This window comes from Nuphar pumila, chromosome 13 (genome assembly GCF_984573655.1).
Source record: "Nuphar pumila chromosome 13, dmNupPumi1.hap1.1, whole genome shotgun sequence".
NCBI lineage: Eukaryota > Viridiplantae > Streptophyta > Magnoliopsida > Nymphaeales > Nymphaeaceae > Nuphar > Nuphar pumila.
The window spans coordinates 84,703,171-84,726,973 of record NC_143261.1 but is presented as its reverse complement, the minus strand read 5'-3'; the positions used below and the strand labels follow the sequence as shown (position 1 = coordinate 84,726,973).

The 23,803-nt window shown below is 37.0% G+C and overlaps 1 protein-coding gene across 1 annotated transcript in view; it reads right to left on the bottom strand.

Annotated features, from left to right (window-relative positions):
* Positions 1 to 16,108, bottom strand: part of LOC149818954 (uncharacterized) — a 102,556-nt gene extending 86,448 nt beyond the window's left edge. Inside the window, exon 1 of the mRNA XM_089985906.1 lies at positions 16,027 to 16,108. The gene's annotated coding sequence lies outside the window, so the exon portion shown is untranslated. The remainder of the gene's footprint in view (positions 1 to 16,026) is intronic.
* Between the last annotated feature and the right edge of the window lie 7,695 nt (positions 16,109 to 23,803).

The following is a 23,803-nucleotide window of genomic DNA, read 5'->3' as shown; positions in this document are numbered from 1 at the left end:
CAAATTTATAGATTCATAACTGCCTATCTCAATCAACTCAGAAGATCATCACAATTCATCATAACATTTCATTTATTCATAATAAAGTTTTATAAAATACACACCGGATCACCTGGTCTGGGAAATGTACAACCTCACAAGGAGTTACCGCCCTAGACGGATGGTCTGTCTGGTCTTGGATAATGCACTTTCTCACAGGAATATACCGTCTTCGCGAGCTACCCGCTCTTGGACAATGCACTTCCTCACAAAGACTTACCGCTCTAGTTGGATTACCTAATCTGGTCATGCACACCCTCACAGAGAATCCTTTGGGAATAGTTCATCAACGGGTACCTTATCCAGTAAAAACTATTGTGATACATACATCAATACAATTGACCACTCTCAGGGTCGATAGCCATCAATACGAGCATAAGCATGTATACAATCAAAACATCACATCATAGATCACTTTATATGACATTAAGATTATAAAATCACACATTTAACCAATAAGGCTTCATGAACCAAAGTTCACTATTGAACTTAAACATTTATCGCATGTATTCATAATTTCATTTCACGTGGCATTTAAATCATATCATACAGAAGCATATTATCCCATGCATCATATCATCGCCACAAAGAACATTGCACTTCGTAAATTGAACCTCGAAGGATGCGTAAACAAAACATGAGTTTTATGCATACATACGTGAACATGCACATTTCATAATACGAAACAATTAAACCTCAACATACATAACTCCTACGTAGTTCAAGATTTGCACACACGATAAAGGTCATGCATTTTTCACCACATGAATCGATATATCACCTTAGATATAATTGTGTAAGGGTTGGTTAAAATCTCATTGATCATCATACCGTACATCATACGCATATATTTCTCAAGCAAACAAGACATACAAATTCAAAACAATTTATAACATTCGCATACATTCTTCCATACAAGAATAAATGAGTCCATCATATGACAAGACAATATATATAACATTCACATTATGCATCAAACACGACTTATACATATCTATAGTAATTATATGTGCATCATGTATCAAATTCATACAAACACACAAAGCAAGATAGTATGCGCAAACCAAAGTATGATGGCACACATTGCGTATATATTATACATTCATAAGTGCATGGGCATTCAAACTCACACACAGGTGTACCTGATGCAAACATACTACATATTCCGCTAACTACAATCATGACAAGCATGATCTCCGAATTACAATCAAATTACAATCACAAGAGTCCTAGATATTCATAGCTAAGTGAAGTGTGTGAGCATAAATTATATTTGCAATTCATTTAAATATTCAGTTCAACGACATCATGCTTACATAATTAGTGCTTAACATGCTCTCTACAAGTTCAGTTAGGGTATCTTACCTTAATAATGTAAAGAACAATGAATCGAAACTTAAAAGACCGAGGAGTTTCAAAGTCCGCAAAGATCGCTACCCAAGCAATACAACGAACCCTTCGTGTGCGATCGCAAATGCCAAAAACTCAAAAAATGTCAATTATAACAAGATTAGCCAAAAATAGCAAATTATCCTATAAATCATTACCAAGAGCCAAATAACACATAAATACACTCCAATAATTTACAAACTCCATCAAAAATATATTTAAATATAATATATATATAAATAGTGATTTATAGCCCAAAATAGTTATATAAATACAAATTATACCCGAATTGGCTTGAATGAACAAATGAATATGTAATAAATAAATAAATAAAATTCAAAAGATAGAAACATATTTCTAATTTGGAGATTAAAAAAATGAGTTCTTTATTTATTAATAATCCTTAAAAATTAAAAGTTTTACAGATACAACAGGAGAGGGATCTCATACATCGGAATGAAAAAGTTTGAACGGCCGTGTGGGAACATAATTTTTTTGAGGAAATGGAATAGCTTTAGATTTCCCAAAAATGCAATCTTTACAAGTCATGTGTTTGTCTTTACAAGTATTGCCCAAAAAAGGAAAAAGAGACATCTTCAAAAAGTTTGGATCCTATGTCACAGGGATTCGGCCAGACAGGTGCCGCACCCGCGTCGACGAGACGCGATGCGGGTGCTGGTGCAGGTGCGACACCCGGTGCGGTCAACCCGACCCTGGGTGTGGTCAACGCACCCAGGGTCATTTTGGTTCATTTTTGGAATTTTTTTTTAAATTGCCCTATGAAATGGGCTGCGGAATTTAAAAAACTCCCTTTTGGATGCTTGCAAATCTCTACAATGAAAACCGATATAGAAATCCCACTCTATAGTGTTCGGTGTTTGTAAAAGTGATGTTTTACAACTCGTACATAATTCACTGTGTACTGCTTGTTTGGGGTTTTAAAGCCCCCTTCATATATTTCTTCTTTTTACTCAAGAAATACCATGGGTGACACTAAACAAAGTACAACATTTTCATTGACAAGAGATCCTTTAAAAAAAAAGAAACCCATGAAACGAACTAAAACCAAGGAGAAGCAAAAGAGAAAAAAATAATAGAGAAAACAAAGATGGAGAAGAAGAAAGAATGAACAAGTAGGAAATTAAAGAGTACCAGCAAGTTTAAAAAGGGAGCGCCAGCTGCCATGGCCATTCTTATTGATGTAATCGACCAAGATCTCGTCTTCTTCAACCGTCCACAAACCCTTTTTCAACCCTTGCTTTTCACAACATGGAGCTCTCTCTCTCTCTCTCTCTCTCTCTCTCTCTCTCTCTCTCTCTCTCTCTCTCTCTCTCTCTCTCTCTCTCTCTCTCTCTCGGACAAAGGAGAGCCAAAAGAGTGTTGTGTGATCGACTCCTTTAGCTATAAAATACTCAAAAGTATTCTGTAGGATTCGAAAACCCCAATTGTTGTTCTTTCTTCTTCAGGAGGCAAAAAGACCACAAGCAGCACGAAAACAATGGCGACATAGAGAGAGCAATGAATTAAAGGTGACCCAGGTGACCCAGACTAGTTCAATACTACGCTCTGTCAGGCATGAATTAAATGACTATTGGTTCAATGTTGCGCTTTGTTAGGCATAAATTAAATGAGTTGTACAAACTTCACATTCACCTCTCCAGCTCTCCAGCTCGATCATCGCGTCAGAGAGAGAGAGAGAGATTATTATCACTACTCTTATGAGTGCGAAGCGCTGGCCCCACCACATTATCGCTCGTGGTTAGGCATGTGAAAATCTCTATAAAAAGAGATTTTGTGTAACACCACAATACAAGAAATACAAAGAGTGCACAAAGGCACAAAGGAGAACACTCATAAGTGCACGAAGGCACGGATACACATGCACAAAAGCATGAAACAAAATGAACTTCAATTCATAAGTTCCCAAGAGGGGCTTTACAAAAGCATTGTTATTGCATATGCACTCACAAAAAAGGATGTGTTTACAAGGGCCACTAAAGCCTATTTATAATGCAAAAAGAAGCCACAGGGTGCAGCTCAATATGACTGTTGGAGCTGCACCCAACGGTCACATTTGTGACTGTTGGGGCAGCTCCAACAGCTATATGGAGTTGTCCCTTTCACAACAGTCAAAAAGAAAAAAAGTGTAAAAAGAAAAAGGTGTAAAAGGCAAAAGTAAATAAAAAAGGAAAAAGTAAAAATGTTAGCCCATTAGGGTGGCTGACGCCTATTGAGTAAAAGGACTGAAATACCCCTGATGGGTATTTCAGTTTACAGTTAAAAGAGACATAATATTTTAACAAGGCCCACTTTCAATTTCATGGTGTCAACGGGTTGGGTTGGGTTGGGTTGAGTTGGGTTTGGTTCGGATTTAAGTGAAATCAAACTCAAACCCTATATGAGATAATGGTACCGGGTTATGGACTTGAGTCTAATGGAATCCATCATAAGAAACCATACCAGGATCCTGAACTAGAGTCTAATTGAACTCATCATAAGAGAAACCATACCTGAACCTTATAAGGTTACATAAATGATAAATCAGATCCAAACCATACCTGCTAAAATAATATTTTTTATCATTTTTACATTGAAAAATACTAACTTAATTGGAACTCGGGCCGAGCCATATGAAATTTCACAAACTTAACACTCTTAGGCATAAAAAAGAAATGGTTGGTTAAGGAAAAACCATGAAAAGACCCATTTTTGCTTATCACATAAATCATGTTTATTTTATCACAAAAAATTTAATGAGAAGAACCCTCGGACCCCCCTTTTATATATATATATATATATATATATATATATATATATATATATTATTTATTTTTTTGCCGCAACGGCACGACACCCAAGGTTTTTGAAAGTGCCGCATCCCCGCACCCGCACCCATGTGACATAGGATGACAAGTCTCTTGTGTGAAACCTCAATACTTTTGACATTTACAAAATTACAAAATGACTTGGATGGAAGAGTCAAAAAATCCATAAAATAAAGATCGCCCCTCCTATGGCCTTGCCCAATCAGCTTCCTGACTGGAGATCCTGCACGGTGCAATCTTTAGGTGAGAAAGAGACTTGGCAACCATGATCGGTAATTTGGAAGACCGAAAAAAGGTTTAAGTTGACTTTTGGCACAACTCTTACTTTAGGAACAAAGAAATTTTGAGAGGATTTCAAGTCAAATGTTCCAATACTTTCAATTTTTAAAGTCCCATCGGCCATTGAAACATACGAAGATATAGGGTCGGAAAAAATATTTGAAAGAGAATTTTTGTGAGATGTCATGTGAAAAGAAGCACCGGAGTCTAGTATCCACATACCTGGAGGTGATGATGAATAAGCTATGGCGGCTGCAGAAGTTGATGTTGAAGAAGTCTTGAGGAGATGTTGGAGGGCTTCGAAAATTTGGCAAAGAGTTTCTTTGATATCCCCTCCATTAATATTTTCTTCTTCCTTCTTTGGAGTGTTTTCTCCAATGGCGGCCACCTTTGCTTTAAGCTTAGGACAAACCGGCTTAATATGTCCCGGCTCATTACAATAGTGACAAATCACTCACTTTCTATACCCATTGTTTTTTGGAAAAATGAGGTGGTCTATAAGCTTTTACATTGGTTCCCGGTCTAGTGACTGCCAAAATCTTATCATTTTTAAAACTTATGCCAAGACGAGTCTCCTCTTGGCATACTTCGGCAAGAGCATCTTCAATAGGTAAGGCTTTACTTCTATAAAGAAGAGATGCCCTAACTTGTTCAAAATTGGGCCTAAGCCCATGAAGAAATTAAAAGAAATGCTCTTTTTCAATTTGTTCTCTTCTTAGCTCAATATCTTCCTGAGCCACCCACTTGGGCTCAAGAAGAGCAAGTTCATCCCAAAGAGGGGTTAAAGCACTAAAATAATCGCGGACACTCATATTCGCTTGTCTAGTAGACCTTTTTTTTTTGACAAAAAAATTGTCTAGCTAGATCTTTTTGGGTATACATACCCTTAAGAAAGAACCATGTCGCATTGGCTCTTCTAAACTTAGCAGTGTTGGCACAATTCTTGAGGTCAACATTGTTCATGAACCATGCCATGGTTATTTTCTCAATCCTCTACTTTGGATTGGTGGTCATTGATAGCTTTGATGTGCTCATCGCCATATAAAGCTTTTTCAACCCCTCCTTCAATTTTAGTAAGCACAAGAGAAGGTTCGAGAGTAGTTCCCATAACAAAACCCCAAAGTTTCTTACCTCTTAGGTGGTTTTCCATAGCGGAGGCCCACATAAGATAATTGGATCCATTGAGCTTAAAAGAGAGCTCCACTTTTGATTCGCGCTCCATAGATGCCAAGAATAACCTTTGGTATCTTTAAAAGATTGAAAGGCACGCTTCCCAATGCACCCACAAGAAGAGAGACAAGATCACCAACTAGAAGGCTCTGATACCATATAGTGAAAACAACGGAAGCGCCAATAATCCAAAGGTCTCTTTAGAAAGAGTCAAACCAACAGCCAAGAGCACAAGCACGAAGAATGCACAAAATAACCCACTAAGGGGTGAAGTGCCTAAAAGGCAAAAAGATGTTATTCAATAAAGAGACAAAGGGGGCTGAAAAAGCCTATTTTACAAGTGAGAGAGCTCCTCTATTTATAAAGGAGCCAGCATATTTAGAGGGACCAAAAAGGGGCTCCCTTCTAGTCGTTGGGAGCCCCAATAGTCACATTTGTGACTGTTGGGGCCCCAACAACTAGATGGGTGGGGCCCCTTAATGGTCCAAAAACAATAAAACAAAAAAAAGGAAAAATAAAGGGAAACAAAAAAAGAAAAGGAAAATCCTAAAAAACAAAATTACATTGCAATTTACCAAAATACCCCTATCAGGTATTTGGGTGAAATAAGAGATATATGTATATATATACATATATGTATATATGTATATATATACTTATATATATATATGTATATATATATATATATGTATATGTGTATATATATATTTATATATACATATTTTAACATCTTAATCAAATTTATTAGTTTTCTTAATGCATTATTTATTAAATGCTTGTATGCATTTGTTAAATAGTTGCAACAGGAATGTGAATTATGATTTATTTTTTTATGTATTATTTATTAAATGCTTGTATGTTGCAGCATGATGCATTTGTTAAATAGTTGCAACCGGAATATGAGTTATGGCTTATTTTGATGTATTATTTATTAAATGCTTGCAACATGATGCTTTTTTAAATGGTTGCAACATGAATATGAATTCTAAATTTTACTTCATATATTATTTATTAAATGCTTGCAATAGGTGTATTTGTTGAATGGTTGCACTTTGTATATATGATTCAGTTTTTAGATACTCATGTTTTATTTTGTCAATGATAACATAAATCTTATATTTTGATAAATTAGAAAAAATATAATTACATTTTTTGTTCCCTTTCGATTCCTATTCGCTTTCCTTTTGCTTCCCACTTGAATCCTAGGTCGCTTCCTTCTTTGTCCCCCCATTTGAATCCTAATTCGCTTTCAGTTCGCTTCCCTTCTCGCTTCTGAGACGATTCTCGGTTCGCTTCCAAGACGTCCCGTGCTTTCTGCTTCCTAAAATTTTAGAAGTGCCTCGCTTCCCACTTCCGCTTCCCGAATCACTTCCCACTCCCGCTTCTTCGATTGGCAACTCTGAATCATACCATAAAGAAGAAAAAATGAAGGAGCTCTAAACACGTGTGTTATTGATAAATCAACTCACAAGCAATGGACAGATAAACAATGAATTAGGAGTCAAAGCATAGTAATGACATGAAAACTAGTCATATAATTGTGCAATAGCAACAAGAGACCACACAAAGCAATGGTTAAAGAGCCAACATATGTAAAAGCCTTATAATCAAAGGCAGATGATGTGGGGTACATGAATGACAAATCCATTGGTCAAAACCTTATGCTAGAAATGTTGTCACCAAGAAATGATCAAAAATACACTTGAATCTCTTTATCTTTTATACTACACAACATGCTGAAAACTGGGTGCTTGTAAAAATTTCAGAAAGAAAGATAACCACAGAAAATTGTATGTTTTAAGCTCACTGCTCACCATAGTCTCTATGCTTATGAACATTAGAAGAAATAGAAATAGAAAAAAAAGTGTTGATTGGTACATATAAACACCTAAGTAAATAACTATCATCGGTGAGGACTGAGGAGACATGATATAAAATTGATCGCACATGTTTTCTCAAGAAAGTGTAATTTGGGGGCAAAAATGGGTTTATTTCTATCCTCAATGACTGGTGATTTGAATATAAACTTTGGGTTCTCTGGTTCCTTCCAGCATAAAATATATTCAGCTGATCAATGTTTACTGTAATGAAATACAGGAAATACAAGGAAATGCCTCTTAGGGGCTTGCAAAATACACAAGTAGGAACACCACCAAGGACCACTTATGGGTCAAGATACAAACACAAACACAAACACAAACACAAACACAAACACAATGCCACTAATGAGCAACACAAGAGCATAAAAAATATGTATTTGTATTCCAAAAAGAGCTTGAAACAAGCATACAATACAAAGGGTATTATTCCCCTATATATAAAGAAGAGAGGCCATATAGAGCCCTTGGGAACCACCCCAAAGGGCTATAAATATAGTTGTTGGGGAGGTCCCAACAGCTCTAATGACTAAGGACCATTATGTCCTTAGCTAGAAATAAAAAGGAAGAAACAGAAAAATAAAAAGGAAAAAAGTAAAAATACTAAAGTGCCCCTAATGGGCACAACCTATTACACAAAGTGAAATGACAACAATACCCCTAATGGGGATTATATATGCATATACAATCATATTATACACCTATATATGTAGAATTTAACACTTACAAAGTGGTATTAGGGCTCATGGTTAAGGTTTACATTTGTCATGGACACAGAATTTATCTCTTTATCTATTTGAAGCATCGAGAAACCCAACACAATGAGCATGACCAAAATAAAGGAGAAGAAATTAATATACAAAAAGGTTCCCATAATTAGGATGCTGGATAGCAATAGATGAAAACTAAAGCAATAAAGATCTAGGAAATTCTAGGAAGAACTAATTTGTTAGTTTAGATAACACAACACTGATTCTATGTCTTCCCTATAGATTTTCTTAGTGCCGATTTTACAGTACATCAAACATTAAACATGTTAACTATAATGATGCACAAATAGAATTACAGGTAAACCAATTAATCAATTCCTCAATGTGCATTCATTTTATGGTCACCCAACCACTGCCATTTCAACTAAGTCCATAAGCAAGAAATTTTTCACCCTCGCTAATTGAGGGCATACTCATGAAGAACAACAAGAACAGGAAAGAGGAAGAGAATAGGAGGAAGAGGGGAAGGACAAGGAGGAGGAGGAAGAAGAAGAAAGAAGAGGAGGAGGAGGATGAAGGAAAAGAAAGGGTAGTGTGAAGAGAGAGAGAGAGGGGCATACCTGCCTCCTTTACTTTCTTTGTCTCCTTCTTTGTTTACCTCTTCTTTCAGAGAGAGAAAAGTGTGGAGGGGGGGGAGGGGGTTTTGCAAAACCTTCCTCATTTATGTGTTTTTTCTTTAATCTAAATATGTAGATGTGATCTTTATGCTTTATTTAGTAGAAAACATGTATTGGTTTAAACATTTTTCATGTTCAGATATGTTTTTAGCCGAACAAAAAAAAAATCAACAGGTCATATTACACCAAAAACTTGATTAACTAAAAAACAAGAATTTTTGTTAAATTGATTTGATTCAAAGCATGGTTCTTAGTGAATAAGCAATGATAAACACATTTACAGGTTTGGATTAAGCATTGAAGTTTTTAAACACATGCAAGTGCATTTTTTAAAAGGGTCTAGTACGGTCTGGGAGATAAGTGGTCTGGAACTTACACATTACTCTCTCTCTCTCTCTCTCTCTCTCTCTCTCTCTATATATATATATATATATATATATATATATATATATATATATATATAACACAAACTTGTTCCCACTCACACCTACTCAATATGAATCTAATTCAGATCCAACCAGCTTGTCTAACTCTAAAGTTTTAAACCATCCTAGTTAGCCACCCCCAACTCAAACATGTTGAGGAGCCACATAGGTTTAAATTATATCTAGCAACTTGAGCCTGACCTAGAATCAACCAGAAGTCAATTTGATGCTGTCCAGAAACGGTATGTTCTATTGAGATTCAAGAATTAGGACAAGAATAGGGCACAAAACAAGAAAACAATAGAAGAAAAGCAAATGAGCTTCATTAGCTCAAACAATGAGATGTTACAAAAATATATTGGGCAACCTCCCTATCTCACTAAAAGACAAACTGTTGACTTTGCATCTTATTACAGTAAAAGTACAAAAATACCCTTATAAATAATAATATATATACTAAATACATATTACTTCTCAACACTCCCCTTCAAACTTGAGATGATGCTAATGGAATCATTCAAAATTTGGAGAGAAGTGTTCTAAAGTGACTCGGCGAACGACTTGTTGTGAACACATCAGCAATTTGTTCCTTGGATCCACATGCATAAGAGAAATAGTTTAATCTTTATAAGCCTGCCTTGTGAAGTGACAGTCAATCCCAATATGTTTTGTTTTCTCATGAAACTCAGGATTCTTAGCAATATGAATTGTACTCATTATCACAATATAGAAGAGTGCTACAAGTCTACAATCATTATTGGATTAAAGATTAGGTTTGGTATGACAAATATTAAGAAAAAATATAGGCTGCGGAAAACGGATACAAAATGGGTCCTTTATGGATGGTCTGCTTTTAAGAAGAGCCCCTTTTCAAGGCATTCTTTGAAGCTTTGAACAATAAATTTAACGCTACACAAGTTGATAAAACAAGAGGTGTAAACTGTAAAGTAATTCTTTATGTTTATTTTCATTTTCCTTGGATCGTTGCAGCAGTAAATTTGCAATTGTTTTGTCAGGTTTTTTGCCAAATTGGTGTGAGCCAACTTTGGTATGTTCATTTCTGCAGACTTGAGGTTCCCACCAAGTCCATGCGACCCATAATTGTAAATATGAATATGACTGGATTTGATCCATATTAAAAGCAACTTCATTGGAGAAATGAATCTTGCTAAAGTTGGTGGCAGGCTCAGTTTTACTGGAGTATGATCCAACCACCACCTACCAATGAATATGTTTTGTTTTCTCATGAAACTCAGGATTCTTGGCAATATGAATTGCACTCATTATGACAATATAGAGGGGTCTTCTCATGAATAAGAACTCCAAGATCTCTCAATAACCATCTAATCCAAATAAGTTCTGTTGTAACTTGAGACAGTTCTATACTCTGCCTCAATTGTAGACAGAGTCACTCTTTGTTGTTACTTACTCTTCTATGAAATTAACAAACTTCCAAGAAACACACAGAAACCAAATGTAGATAGTTTGTCTTTGGTAGAGCCCCAAAAATAAACATTATAATAAGCTCTAAGGGCATGTTTGGTTGGATCACATGAGAATCACTCTCTCATTTTAATGAGAGAGTGATTTTCACATGACCCCAAGTTTCATGCTCAACCAAACAAAAAAATGTGGATGGTGCGAGAAACCAAATCAATATGATTGGATTTTTCTCCAATCGTGAGATTTAAAATCTCACATTCAATGTGTGATTTCGAATCAAATCACACCATCACAGCAAAATTGTGAACGTTGGGGTTAAAATGTGAACCCCAATCTCTCTCTCAAGGACTCAATGTCTTTCTTCTTTTATTTTTTCGGTATAAAAGGTTGCAGAGGGTTGAAGTTTTCAATCCAACCAGGTCGCTGGAGATGTTAATTGTAACGCCCCAAAATTTCAAACTTTCGAACCTTTCAGAAAACAGGCAAGAGACTAAAAGAAATCTCTTTATTACAGAGTTGGTTTATGAAATCAGCGGAAGACCATCCTTTTGTTAATTTTAGAAAGGCAAGCTGACCACTTTGAGCGTGTTAGCTGAAGAACCAAAACAAACAAACCATGCTACTTGAAAAAGGCACTTCCATTAAAAGAAGGTTCCAAAAGTACAAAATTCGGATGTCCCAAGGAAAATCCGTTACAAGACCCAAAAACATCAGGACGCGAGCTAAGAGCAGGAAGAAGAAAGTCTTGAAGCCATCTTGCCATCGCGCCATCGCCCGTGGAGTACCTATTCATCACCTGTACCCATAGAATGGGTTAGTTTCGCGAAAAACTAGTAGGTGCACAAGAGAGACTACACGAAAACTGAATTATGTACATTTAATTCAGTAGGTTACGCAGTTTAAAGCAGATATGCAGTTAAATAGGTAAGCAATGCAAGCAGGTAAATAGTGCAAACGCATAAGCAGTGCAAGTGAATCAATAGTGCAAACGAATGCAAGCGAGTCAGTGGTGCAAGCGAGTGCAAGGGAGTCAGTAGTGCAAGCGAGTGCAAGGGAGTCTCACTACTCAACAACCAGTGTGAACAGACTTTATGTTTCGATATTACTATCCTGCGGGTACGCGCAGGCAAAACGTAGAAACAACTGAGACTAGTTCGGGCGTCTGTTATTCTATGTATTTTGAATAACCCGAATAGCTAGTTGAGTCCGCTCCAAAGGGACGGCTTTAGCCGAGAGAGGATTCCCCAAAGGAGGCAGTGCCACGGATGCATCCAACTTCTGCAGAAGTGTTGAGCTAACTATTGTAACCCCTTTCCCCTAACTCCAATGACTGGGGACGCTGGATCATTGCCCGTAGGGTGGTTGTTAACAACCTGTCCATTGGAGTTTGTACCGCTCTATCCTCTCCCTTGAAAGACCACTAGAAACGAATAGGTACGTTAGGGGTTGCTTAACTAACGACCCATTCTATGTTGTGGTCTTTAAACCACTCGAGCATCTTGCCTGTGAAGGCGAATGTGAGGCCATTTATGTGATTACAGCATTGTGCATTTCGCACTGTTCGAGGTCGCACGACCGTCTCATCCGATCATCGCAATACTAGACGTGTCGTGCACGACTACAAGTACTCTAGGATGAAGGGGGTATAGCTCCTCAATAGAAGCCTCAACAAGAGTGTTTCACAAAGATGTAAAGTTTATCAACTTTACTATATCCTTTGAAACAGCAGTACCTTGTGCCAACATTATGCATGCGATTTTCTAGAACCTCATCCGCTATTGGGGTATCTACATGCCTCGCATGACTCGACACCGGCCTCGATAGACGGGATATAGGTTTCTCAACAGAACCTCCAACTCGTCTGCAGGACTGCATACTCAAGGAGTCAGGATCCTTGCAAGGTATCCCCCTCCTTAGACGAGGATGTAACGCTAGCTCCTATCTCAACTCTCGTCGCAAGAGAGAGAGGTGAATGCCTGAGGATGCCTTTAAGGCATATGCAAAGAGCAAAAACCTATGTGGCATCTACAATAGCAAAGCAGTAATAATACATACAAAACAAGAGCCTAGGCGCAAAGCGCGACGGCAAGGTAAAGGCGGTAAGTAGAAGTGCAACGCTGAACCTCGCCACGATGCGTGACGGCAGATAAAAACCATAAGCAGGAATGCAACACGAGATCTCGACGCGATACACGATGGCAAGTATAGACTGACATAAGGTAAAGGGCAAGGATCGCGAAACCGCGTCCTTGAGTTAAGTGCATACTCGTATAAATATATATATATATATATATATATATATATATAATGATCGTTTTTAGTTTAATTGAACTTAATTCAATTATTCAAGTCTTCCGTGCAATCTTCCCCTACCTTGGAAGGTTACGAGCTTGCTGGCGTCTGCGAATGTACACGACTGACGGCTCGGGTCGCGGAGCACGAGTGGGATCTGTTGTAGCTGCAAATATGCGACAATCTTAGCACGCTAACAGCAAACCAGAAGGTCGGAGTCATTGCCACTGACCTAACGCGAAGGAAGCAGAAGCAGGGGCAGCGGGCCCCTGTTGACCTGCTTTCGGCAAAGTACGAGGAAACAGGGGGTTGTACCCCTGCCCTCAAAGAGCGAGGACAGGCAGGGCTGCGCCCCTGCCTGACAAAAAAAAAAGAGAGGAAGGGGGCTTCACCCCTGCCTGACGAACATGCACAGAGGTAGGGGCTCGGCCCCTGCCTAATGAAATGCGAACAGGCAGGGGGCGAAGCCCCTGCCTGATGCCAAGGAAGAACAAGGCAAGGGGGTTTGCCCCTTCCCGTCGAAAACTAACGGAGGCAGGGGCGATGCCCCCGCCTAAAGAGTGAAGAGGCACAGGGAGGGGGCTCGGCCCCTCCCCTGCCCTGCCATAATAAGAAGCAGGGAGGGGGCCGACCCCCTCCCCTGCCGTAATAAGTAGCAGGGAGGGGGCCGACCCCCTCCCCTGTCGTAATAAGTAGCAGGGAGGGGACTCAGCCCCTCCCCTACTTACAAGGGTGCAGGGAGGAGCTGGGTCCCGCCCCTGCAACGTGAGGGTATCAGGAGGGCTCAGCCCCTCCCTTACCCACCACAGCACAGGGAGGGATCCGCCCCTCCCTCGCTAAAAAGAATCGCAGGGAGGGGGGCTTTGCCCCTCCCCTGTGATTCAATGGGGCAGAGAGCCCCCCCCCCCCTGCGCAACGAAGAAACAAGGGGGGAAAGAGAGAGAGACAGACGAGCGAGGGAGAAGAAGGGGGAGGAAGAGCGTACTTGGTGGTCGGCGGCGGCGTCGGAGAGAGTTTCCGGCGGCGATCGGCTGACGCTGGTCTCCGGCGAATCGAGGGTGACGAGAGGCGGTGGGTGTCGGGGAGAGAGATGAGAGAGTCGAGGTGGAAGGGCGGGAGGAGGGTTACGAAACCCTCCTCCCGCCTGCCTCGTTGTCTTAAAAGACAGCGAGAGGCGGTGGTCCGGGTCGGGTCCGGATCCGGCCCGAATCAAAACATTTTTTTTTTTGCTGTTACATTAATGGTGACATTCGAGGGCGAGATCTTCTTCGTTATCCACCAGTTGATGATGTCCAGAGGTGGGTCAAACTCGCCAATCTTGCAAAGAGGAATAGCTCCCCTACAAGGCTTTGCGGTTATCGAGCTTCCCCTTGATCAGAAATGCCTCAACACCGTTCTGTGCTAGGGTTTCAGCTACAGACCCACCAGTAGGGCCCCCGCCGATCATGTCCACCTGAAGGTTCCAGCCCTGCAGCGGATGGTTGGATTTTGCCGCATAGAGTGGAAGCCCTCCCTTGGGGTGGGGGTTCAGCCACAACTCTGAGAGTTTTCCATTTGGTTGAATGGTAGCACGGGTGGGGCTCGCCAGAGTACGACCTACGAGTTCCACCACACCTCTGTGCCCTCCCTGTGACGGAAGAGGGGCTCATACCAGGGTGCCCCTGATTTAGTTTTTTTTCTGTTTTATTTTTTATATTTTTTGTTGTTTTGCAGCCAACCGGCCGAATGGCAGCATGAGTGGAGCTCACTGGAGTACCACCTCCGGCGAGCCACCATGAATCTTCCGTGCCCCAAAGAGGGCCTCATGCCACATGTTTCAGTTTTTTTATTTTTTATCTTGTTTTATGTTTTTTTGAGATTACATTCCTCACGCTAAACAAACACGAGAATTGGAATCACATGAGATCTATTTTCACTTTTGAAAAATACAACCAAACATACCCTAAGCTCACAAGTAGCAGAACAGGCAAATAACATCCAATAGCTCATAGTATCTTTGACATACCTGATTATCCTTAATACAGCAACAAAGTGCACTGACCATCGTGTACTCATAAACTGGCAGACTACATAAACAAGATAGGAAATATTTGGCCTGGTTATGGTTAGGTATATCAGACTACCAACCAATTGCTTATATACAATAGGATCATAATTTTTATCTGTCTAATGCTCTTAGTTCGGCATTTGCCTCCATAGGGGAATTCACCTTCTTGGTATCCTCTGTAAGTCTTGCTTTTGACACCAATTCAGTAGCATACTTATGTTGGGCCAAATAGATTCCCGGCCTTATGCCACCTCAAGACCCAAGAAATATTTTATGACTCCCAAATCCTTCATCTCAAATACAATAGGGTGTGCCTCTTCCCACGGTTCATGCATATTTCAACCTCTTATTTTTATAACTTTTTTTTGTGTTCTTGGTTTTGCCCCTGATTTTCATAAGAGAATTATTCGCCTTATGTTCTACAGCTTCTATCAGATCTTTGAAATCGCGGATCTACATATTCTCTACAACTAACCAAATGATGTTTTAAGCAAAAAAACGTCCTCCCCATGCAACTCCTTACAGTAACCGCATCCGCAACCAACTGATTGTTCTCGTAAACAGAGACACAAGCATTCCAATTCGGGTCTTTTGAACTGATTGCTTTAAAACACAAATAGAACTCTATGCAGTTCCCTCAAAAAAATCCTACAACTCTAGGATTACTGTAAATCCTTGAAGGGGTTAGATGTGGGCAAAATCTCAAAAACACTAACTTTCGTTGTAAAGCCCTAAAATTAGAAGGAAAACATCTGTATTGAGGTTTTCCTGGTGAAAACAATGGCAAACATGGCTTGAAAAAAGAAAAAACACCAGATAACTAAGTTTATGAGAGAGAGAGAGAGAGATTTGCCTTGGTGTGAAATCGTCGAGATCTCCAAGACAGGATAAACGAAGTGGCGCGAGGCACGCGGAGAGGGGCGATGAGAGAATCTAATTTCGGGTGAGAGCGAGAGCCCACGTTTTTTCATGATAAGTGAGGCTTTTTTGTTTCACACGTGGGGGAGGGAAAAGCCTTTCATGTGAAAAGGCACTTGGATCATGGGAAAGGCCTGTCATGTGTGAAAGGCCTTTCTTCAATATAAGAAAAATGCCATTAGGTTTCACCTGAGAAAGGTGGATGGAAATGGGGGTAAATCATCAATTAGGCGGCCTCGAAGTAGGGATGCAAATGGGTTGGATCTAGGAGGAGAGTTTTTGAATTTTTGGCTGTTTGGGGCTCCACTCATCTGGTAGAGAAGACTTGTGAATGTCACCAAGTTCACGGGAATCACAAGTTCAAAACTCATGGGTAGCGTCCCTCGTCGCAAGGTGGAAGCTGAGTGTACTCTTCGGTAGGCAAGGGTTTTACCAACAAGAGTCCAATCAACGTGCGATCGGTGACGAGGAGGTTTCACCTTGGACTATCTAAAAAAAGATTCGCATGTATTTAGCTGTTCTGGATCCAAACCGTTTACATCCCTACCTGGAAGGCACGGGTCAGCTTGACCCAACCCCCTATGGTATGTGGGTTCTAGCTTGATTTCGTATTGATTTTTTGTGGATATGATACGATGCAGCTGATTCAGTCCGATAATGACAGCATTGCTCAAAGCAGCTCAGGCTTGGACGGCTTGAATACTGACCTACCTACCTACCGTGAATTGAGCCTGACCCGAACTTGAATTTATTAGACCTAGAGCTGGAGTACTGGACCAGCCAAGGTTCATCCAAGAGGCTTATGTGGTTGGTAGGCTAGGACCCGAGTCATTGGATCCATCCTGTTTGGTTAAACCAAAGTTCTAGATCCAATGACTTTAGACACGACTTTTGAGTGGCATGCATCCGCATCCCTCTGCATATAATGCTGAACATTGACAACTGACAATGAGACCAGTTGGGGACTATCTTCAATTAGATCAGTTTGGGTATCAGTAATTTTAGGTGACCATTAATATTAGATCCATTCTGGATGTAACTTTAGAGCTTGTTTGATGCCTCAACCAAGATTGGACAGAACGAATCGACATAACAGGCAGAAATTATGTTTTGTCAGTTCTATAACAATTGTATTAAAGCCAACGTTTTTTACTGGTCTCATTGTGTTCAACATTTGTTTTACACTGTGTGAGGACAGCATGAACACAAATAGATAATGGGTCGGATAACTTTGTTTTGGATCGACTCGATCCGTCTAACCATATGAGTGTTTTAACATGGTCATTATGAATTTTAGACCCTGATATGGATCTCAGATTGGATCTAAAAATTAAAAAAGTTTAAAATTTGAGTAATTTGAGAAAATTAAAAATTGATATTTTTTTATATATAAATGATTTAATCAATGTCATATTGCACCCAAATATGAAAGTTTATTATAAACCATAAAATCAAATAAAAAACCCTAATTAAAACCGTAATCAAAGAAAAAAAACAGCCATAATCAAATACAAGAAAAGCTTTAATCAAATTAATTATAAAAAGCCTTACTTAAAAAAATGATTCAAAACTCTAATCATAAAAAATCAAATAAAAAGTTCTAATTTAAGAAATTTGATTCAAAACTCTAATCAATGAAAAACAAAGAAAAAACCCTAATCAATGAAAATCTAAGAAAAACACTAATTAATAAAAATAATCAAAAACCTAAGAAGAAGAATAAGAATGAAAAAACGAAGAATAAAGAACAAATATGAAGAATAAAGAACGAAGAATGTAAAACAAATAAGAATGAAAAACGAAGAATGAAGAAAAAGAAGGGGAGAGAGAGAGAATAATGAAGAAAAAGGATAAGAAAGAAGACCTTTCCCGTAACTTGTGTCGTCTTCGCCCATCGCCTGTCGACGGTGGTCTTGCTACCCACCAGTGTCCTCTCTGTTGGTCGCCTCGTTGCAAAAGGATGAGAGAGAGAGTGTCGGGGTAGACCCTCCCCTCATGTTTTTTTTTAACTTCACTATTTCTCTCATGCACTTTTTTTCATAATAGGGGATGAACCGATGAAAGTGTGTTTCAGATATGCGGCAGATACGCGCTCCATGTGTTTACCATGTCCAATGCTTGTTTCAACAGGCATTCCCACCGTCTGAAATCGGGTGGAGGACAGTTGATCAAGCATACCCTTAGCGACTATTGATGATGTGCCATAATTCTAAAAGTGTACTTGGGATGGATCTAAATTGATCTCAACTCCAACCAACCACTGTTTTTATCTTATTTTAATTCTTGTCATTAATCTCACTCCTTTTCTTTTTTTATGACGAAAAGATTGTTTTTTCTAATCTTGGATTATCTACTACAAAAGATAGTTCTTTTTTTTTTTGAAAAATGATCATACTATACGACAAAAATGATGTGTTTGAAAAAATGCCCCGCAATTTGCCAAATCCGCCTAATAGACAATATCACAGGTTTCTAATTTTTCTATAAGCTTTTACCCCTCGCAAATTTGAATTTTTTATTTCCACGTATCATAACACTATAAATAATACCCACGAAACTCGTCAGCAAGATAGTATATGAAGTTGCAATGTTCCAAATAAGATTGAAAATTTTCAAACAATTTGTAAAACTCGTGACGAGTTTCAAGCGATCACCTGCAAAAATTATAAAAGTTGTGGAAGTCTGATTATTGAGAAATTATGAATGAATATTGTATTAAGTATTGCAAAAATCTTAAATATTTATGAAACTCTGATATTTTTTTAATTTGTGAAATTATGAATAAGTATTGCATGATATATTGTGAAATTTCACCCCATATAAACGATGCTTCTTTTTTCAACCTTTTTTTTCATCCGGATGTCCTATTTTCACAACCCTAGGTTCTTGTGATTCCCAATCCTTCTGACGATTTTTTGATGACATATAAAGTCACAAACTTTAAACTTTAAAATTAACATAATCTACTCTTCACTTCATCAAACTTTAAAACAAAAGTATATATCACCAAAATCAAACTAACAAAATATTAAAAGTTCATGACAACAAAAAGTCATTGCCAAACGGCTAAAGCAACATAAGAGTTTCTAAGTTGGACTACTTTAACTACATAATCAAAAGAATAATCAAGAATTCAAGAGTTCATTGAGTCAACAATCAATAATCTGTCATATTTCTCTTCTCCTTCAGGTCAACAATAGATCAAGAAGATCTTCTTGCATCATCATGTCCTTCACATCCTCCACTCCCTCCACGACAACACCATTTGTTCCTTTCTTCATTTCCTATAATGAATATGTTAGAAACTTGAAATATTTAAAAAACTTAATTTAAAATATAAAAAATACATACATAGAAGAAAGTGAAAATAAAAAACACAAGATGCATAATGCATACCTTGCCTTGATCTCCTATTAAAGAAACGATTCATCCGACCTTAGGGAACTGGTGGTCGCTCTTATATATCTGCACTAGTTCGACTAACCTTGTTGGATTGATTTGTATCCTCTCCAACCTTATTTATACGTATAATTATCAGAGACAATGGTTCTCTTGGGTGTGCATCTTTATTTTTTTATTTGAAAATAGTGATTGATTATTGTGCACTATCATCCAAATTTCTCCAACACATGTTCTCTAATCTCAACATATTTTCTTCTACAAATGTAAGTTTAGGATTGATATCCCAATTTCGACTAGATCCTTCTTTGTAGCGATTGTTGCACTTTTTTATGACAAAAATACAAAATATGAATGATAAAAATTAATCAATGATAGATAAATATTTTACAAGATATCAAAATAAAAGTATAAAACACTTTAATTATACATGTCAATCAATCGAAGATTTGAATGAATATACACCAATGTATCAACATAATCTTCATTGAGCCTATTTCTTTTAACATTATGAATGTAACTATAGGTGCTTCACACTCATCAAATTTCAAGCTTTATTCTTCCTTGAGAGAGGCATAATTCATATGAATATTTCAAATCTATTACCATTGAGTAAGTCTAACATTTTCAAAGATCTAGTTATTGTTTAGTCAAAATCATCCAAATTGCTCCATATCCTTGAGTGAATCCAAATATCAAAAATCCAATTGTTGTTGAAAAATATTCTGAATTTCTTTATATCATAGAGTGAATTCGAATTTCAAAAATCTAAATGTTGTTGAATCAAAGTCATTCAAATTGCTTCATATCTTTAGAGTGAATTCGAATTTCAAAAATCTAAAGGTTGTTGAATCATGGTTGTTCAAATTGCTTTGTATCTTAAAGTGGATCCGAATTTCAAAAAATATAAATGTTGTTGAGAAATCATTCGAATTGCTTTATATCATAGAGTGAATCCGAATTTCAAAAATCTAATTGATAGTGAATCAAATTCATTTTAATTGCTTCATATATTTAGAGTAAATCCGAATTTCAAAAAATCTAGATGTTGTTGAGAAATAATTTGAGTTGCTTTATATCATAGAGTGAATCCGAATTTCAAAAATCTAATTGATATTGAATCAAATTCATTTAAATTGCTTCATATCTTTAGAGTGAATTCAAATTTCAAAAATCTAAATGTTGTTGAATCAAAGTTATTCAAATTGCTTCATATCTTAGAGTGAATTTGAATTTCAAAAAAATCTAAATGTTGTTGAGAAATAATTCAAATTGCTTTATATCATAGAGTGAATTCGAATTTCATAGATCTAATTGATGTTGAATCAAATTTATCCAAATTACTTCATATCTTAAAGTGAATCCAAATTTCAAGAAATCTAATTATCATTGAAAAATCATCTAAATTTCTTGAATGAATCCAATTTTCAAAAATCTATTTTTCAAATCATCTAAATTACTTTAGACATATTCTCATAGATGAATCATGCTTGTACGGTTTTCGATTTTTTTTCTGTTAATTGTCGTTCATTACTTCATATAAACTTTATTGACTTCAAGAATGTATTTCATAATAACACCTTCACACTTATTTCTAGAAAATTGTCCTTTTTAAGGAGAAGCATAACTCTTCTTAGATAGACTTGAAATCAAAATTCTTGATATGCCTTATGGTTTAAAAAGTAAGAATTCTATAACATCAATGAAAAATTTTATGGTAATGAACTATCATTAAAAATCCCTAATTGCTTTTCTCAAATCATGAGCATGATAAAATTATGTGACTTGAGAGAAAGAGTCATAAGAAAGAAAGAATAGCAAAATTTGCATATCCCTTTGCCATATCTACAAGTGTTATGAAGACACATGTCTATATAGGTGAGGAGAGAAAGAGATTAGGAGAGAGAAGAAAATTAAAAAATTATCAAGATGCATAAATAATAAATCTGCTTACCTTGACTTGGGAACTTAGGCTTGAGCTTCTCTTTGCTTTGGATCTTTCAAAGCACCAAAGGGGTAGAAAAGAGTTCCTAAAGAGACACCATTTACTACTCTCTAGTGAAGAAAGGACAAACTCTAAAAAATGTAAAAAGGAGAGGAGAACAAGAGAGAGAAGGAAGAGATGAACTCTTGAATGCTTAAAACTCTCAAATTGATGAGGTATTTATAGGGGAAAGGTAATGATTACTTTCTAAATTGATGACTAAGATGAATTACAATAAATAAAGGATTGAGATTAAATTATCTTAACTCTCAAAATTTTTTTCCCAAGCACAACCCTTGACCCTCATAGCTCATGTTGAATTTTCCTAATATGAAAACCTATTCAAGCTAGATATTTTAGCCTTTATACTTTTTTTGTTCCACTTATATTTGGAGATTCACATGGGATTTAGTGCATCTCTCTTGGATTCAAAAAACATTTAGAGATTCTTTATTGGATTTAAAAAATCCAAAATCTCATCATTAGGAAAAAACACCCCCCTCTAGTGTACTTGCATTTGGTTTGATTTAAATTGGAAATTACTACCTAGTTGTACTTTCTAGTTACTTTAACTTTTCATCATTTTATTTGGTTAGATTTCAACTATCATTATTATCTAGTTGACTTTTCCATTTACTTTAACTAATTATTATTTTATCATTTCTTGTATATTTAATTTGAAAACCTCAATTTATGCTAATTCTATATTGGATATTATTTTTCTCAAAATTCTATATTGAGTCTCTAAATTTTCAAATTTTATTTACAAAGCTATATTTTTAAAAATTCATTTACAAGGCCCAACAAAATGAGTCCAGGTATGGTATCAGTGGATTTGATTTAGAATAGGTCTAACCCATATTTACTGGAATTCCTTAAAAGTATGTGAGAATCCCGATTCCAAGTCATGACAAGTTTGTCTTTTAAATGAAAAGAATCAACGATAATTCTATTTTAGATTGACATTAGATATCATTTTACAGGTATGAATATAATAAAAACCTTCTAATTTTAGCATATATTTATGGTTTAAAAGTATCATATAGTAGTTGAAGTATGTTGTTAGACTTACTTGAAGCTTCATATATTTGTAATAATGCGATAAAATATGCATAAATTATTGCAAAAACTCTCATCTTCTTGGAGTCCATATGAATATGAGATTTACAATTGCAAAATGTGATCTCATTAGGAGTAGATATAGAGTCATCGTTGATCATCTTCTTTATCTTATCATGTAGGGATGTTACCACATCCTTAGGAGTTTTGTCGAACCCAACCACATTAGATAGGTTGTTATCACCATGGTGCATTGAATGTGGACTATCCTCAACTTTGGATGTATGCGGATGAGGCATAGAAGTAGTAGGTCTCTTCTTAGACAGAGTTTGCATAGTAGTAGGGGCCTCCTTAGCATTGGATTAAACCTAATGTGGGACACTACTTGAACCATTCATCTTAACAATACCTATGTGTTCTAGTGACTCCTGATGATCCCGAACCAACCTTCTCCGTAACCACAAGATACTTAATGTCAATACACATACCAACTCTAGTATACCTGTTACTATTAGAGAGGAAAACTATTGTAGAATTATCACAATCGATCTTCAATGGACGAGATATGAAATCAACCACCTTAAGTCCAACAATGAAATTCCACAACCAAAGAGCATGTTTAGCAGCCTCATGGCAAGCAATGAACTCAACTTTCTATAACACCACCAGCAAGTAGAAAAACAAACTCAGATGTTGATTTCCTAACTTCCTTGTTATTGCCATAATCTGAGTCTGAATATCCAATCACTTTCAAATGATCATATTGTTCATATGTGAGCATGTAGTCTTTAGTGCCTTGTAGATATCACATGACCTTTTCTATTGTAACCCAATGACCATAATATTAATTGCTTTGGTACCTGTTATACCAGAACACTTCATTTCACCCTATGTATTCATGTTGACATGTTGACATGGGGGGCAAGTACATGGACAAGCCATCTCAGTTCTATAAAATATTTATGTGATCAATTATATTAAATTAATGTTTGAATTTAATTCTTTGAATTTATTTTGTATTTATGTGATATTTAATATAGCCTGTTATTGGTTATGTTAAAATGATTTATGAATTTGATTCTTTCAATTTATTTTGTATTTATGTGATGTTTAATATATATATATATATAGTCATATCCTCATACCCATATTTTTTGGAATTGTCCTTGTGTACCCGTACCCAGGTGACATAGTTTGATACCTACTCAATATTCTAAGAATAAAACAAATGGTTAGTTTTGTGCATATCTGAGTATACATCAAGCTTCCA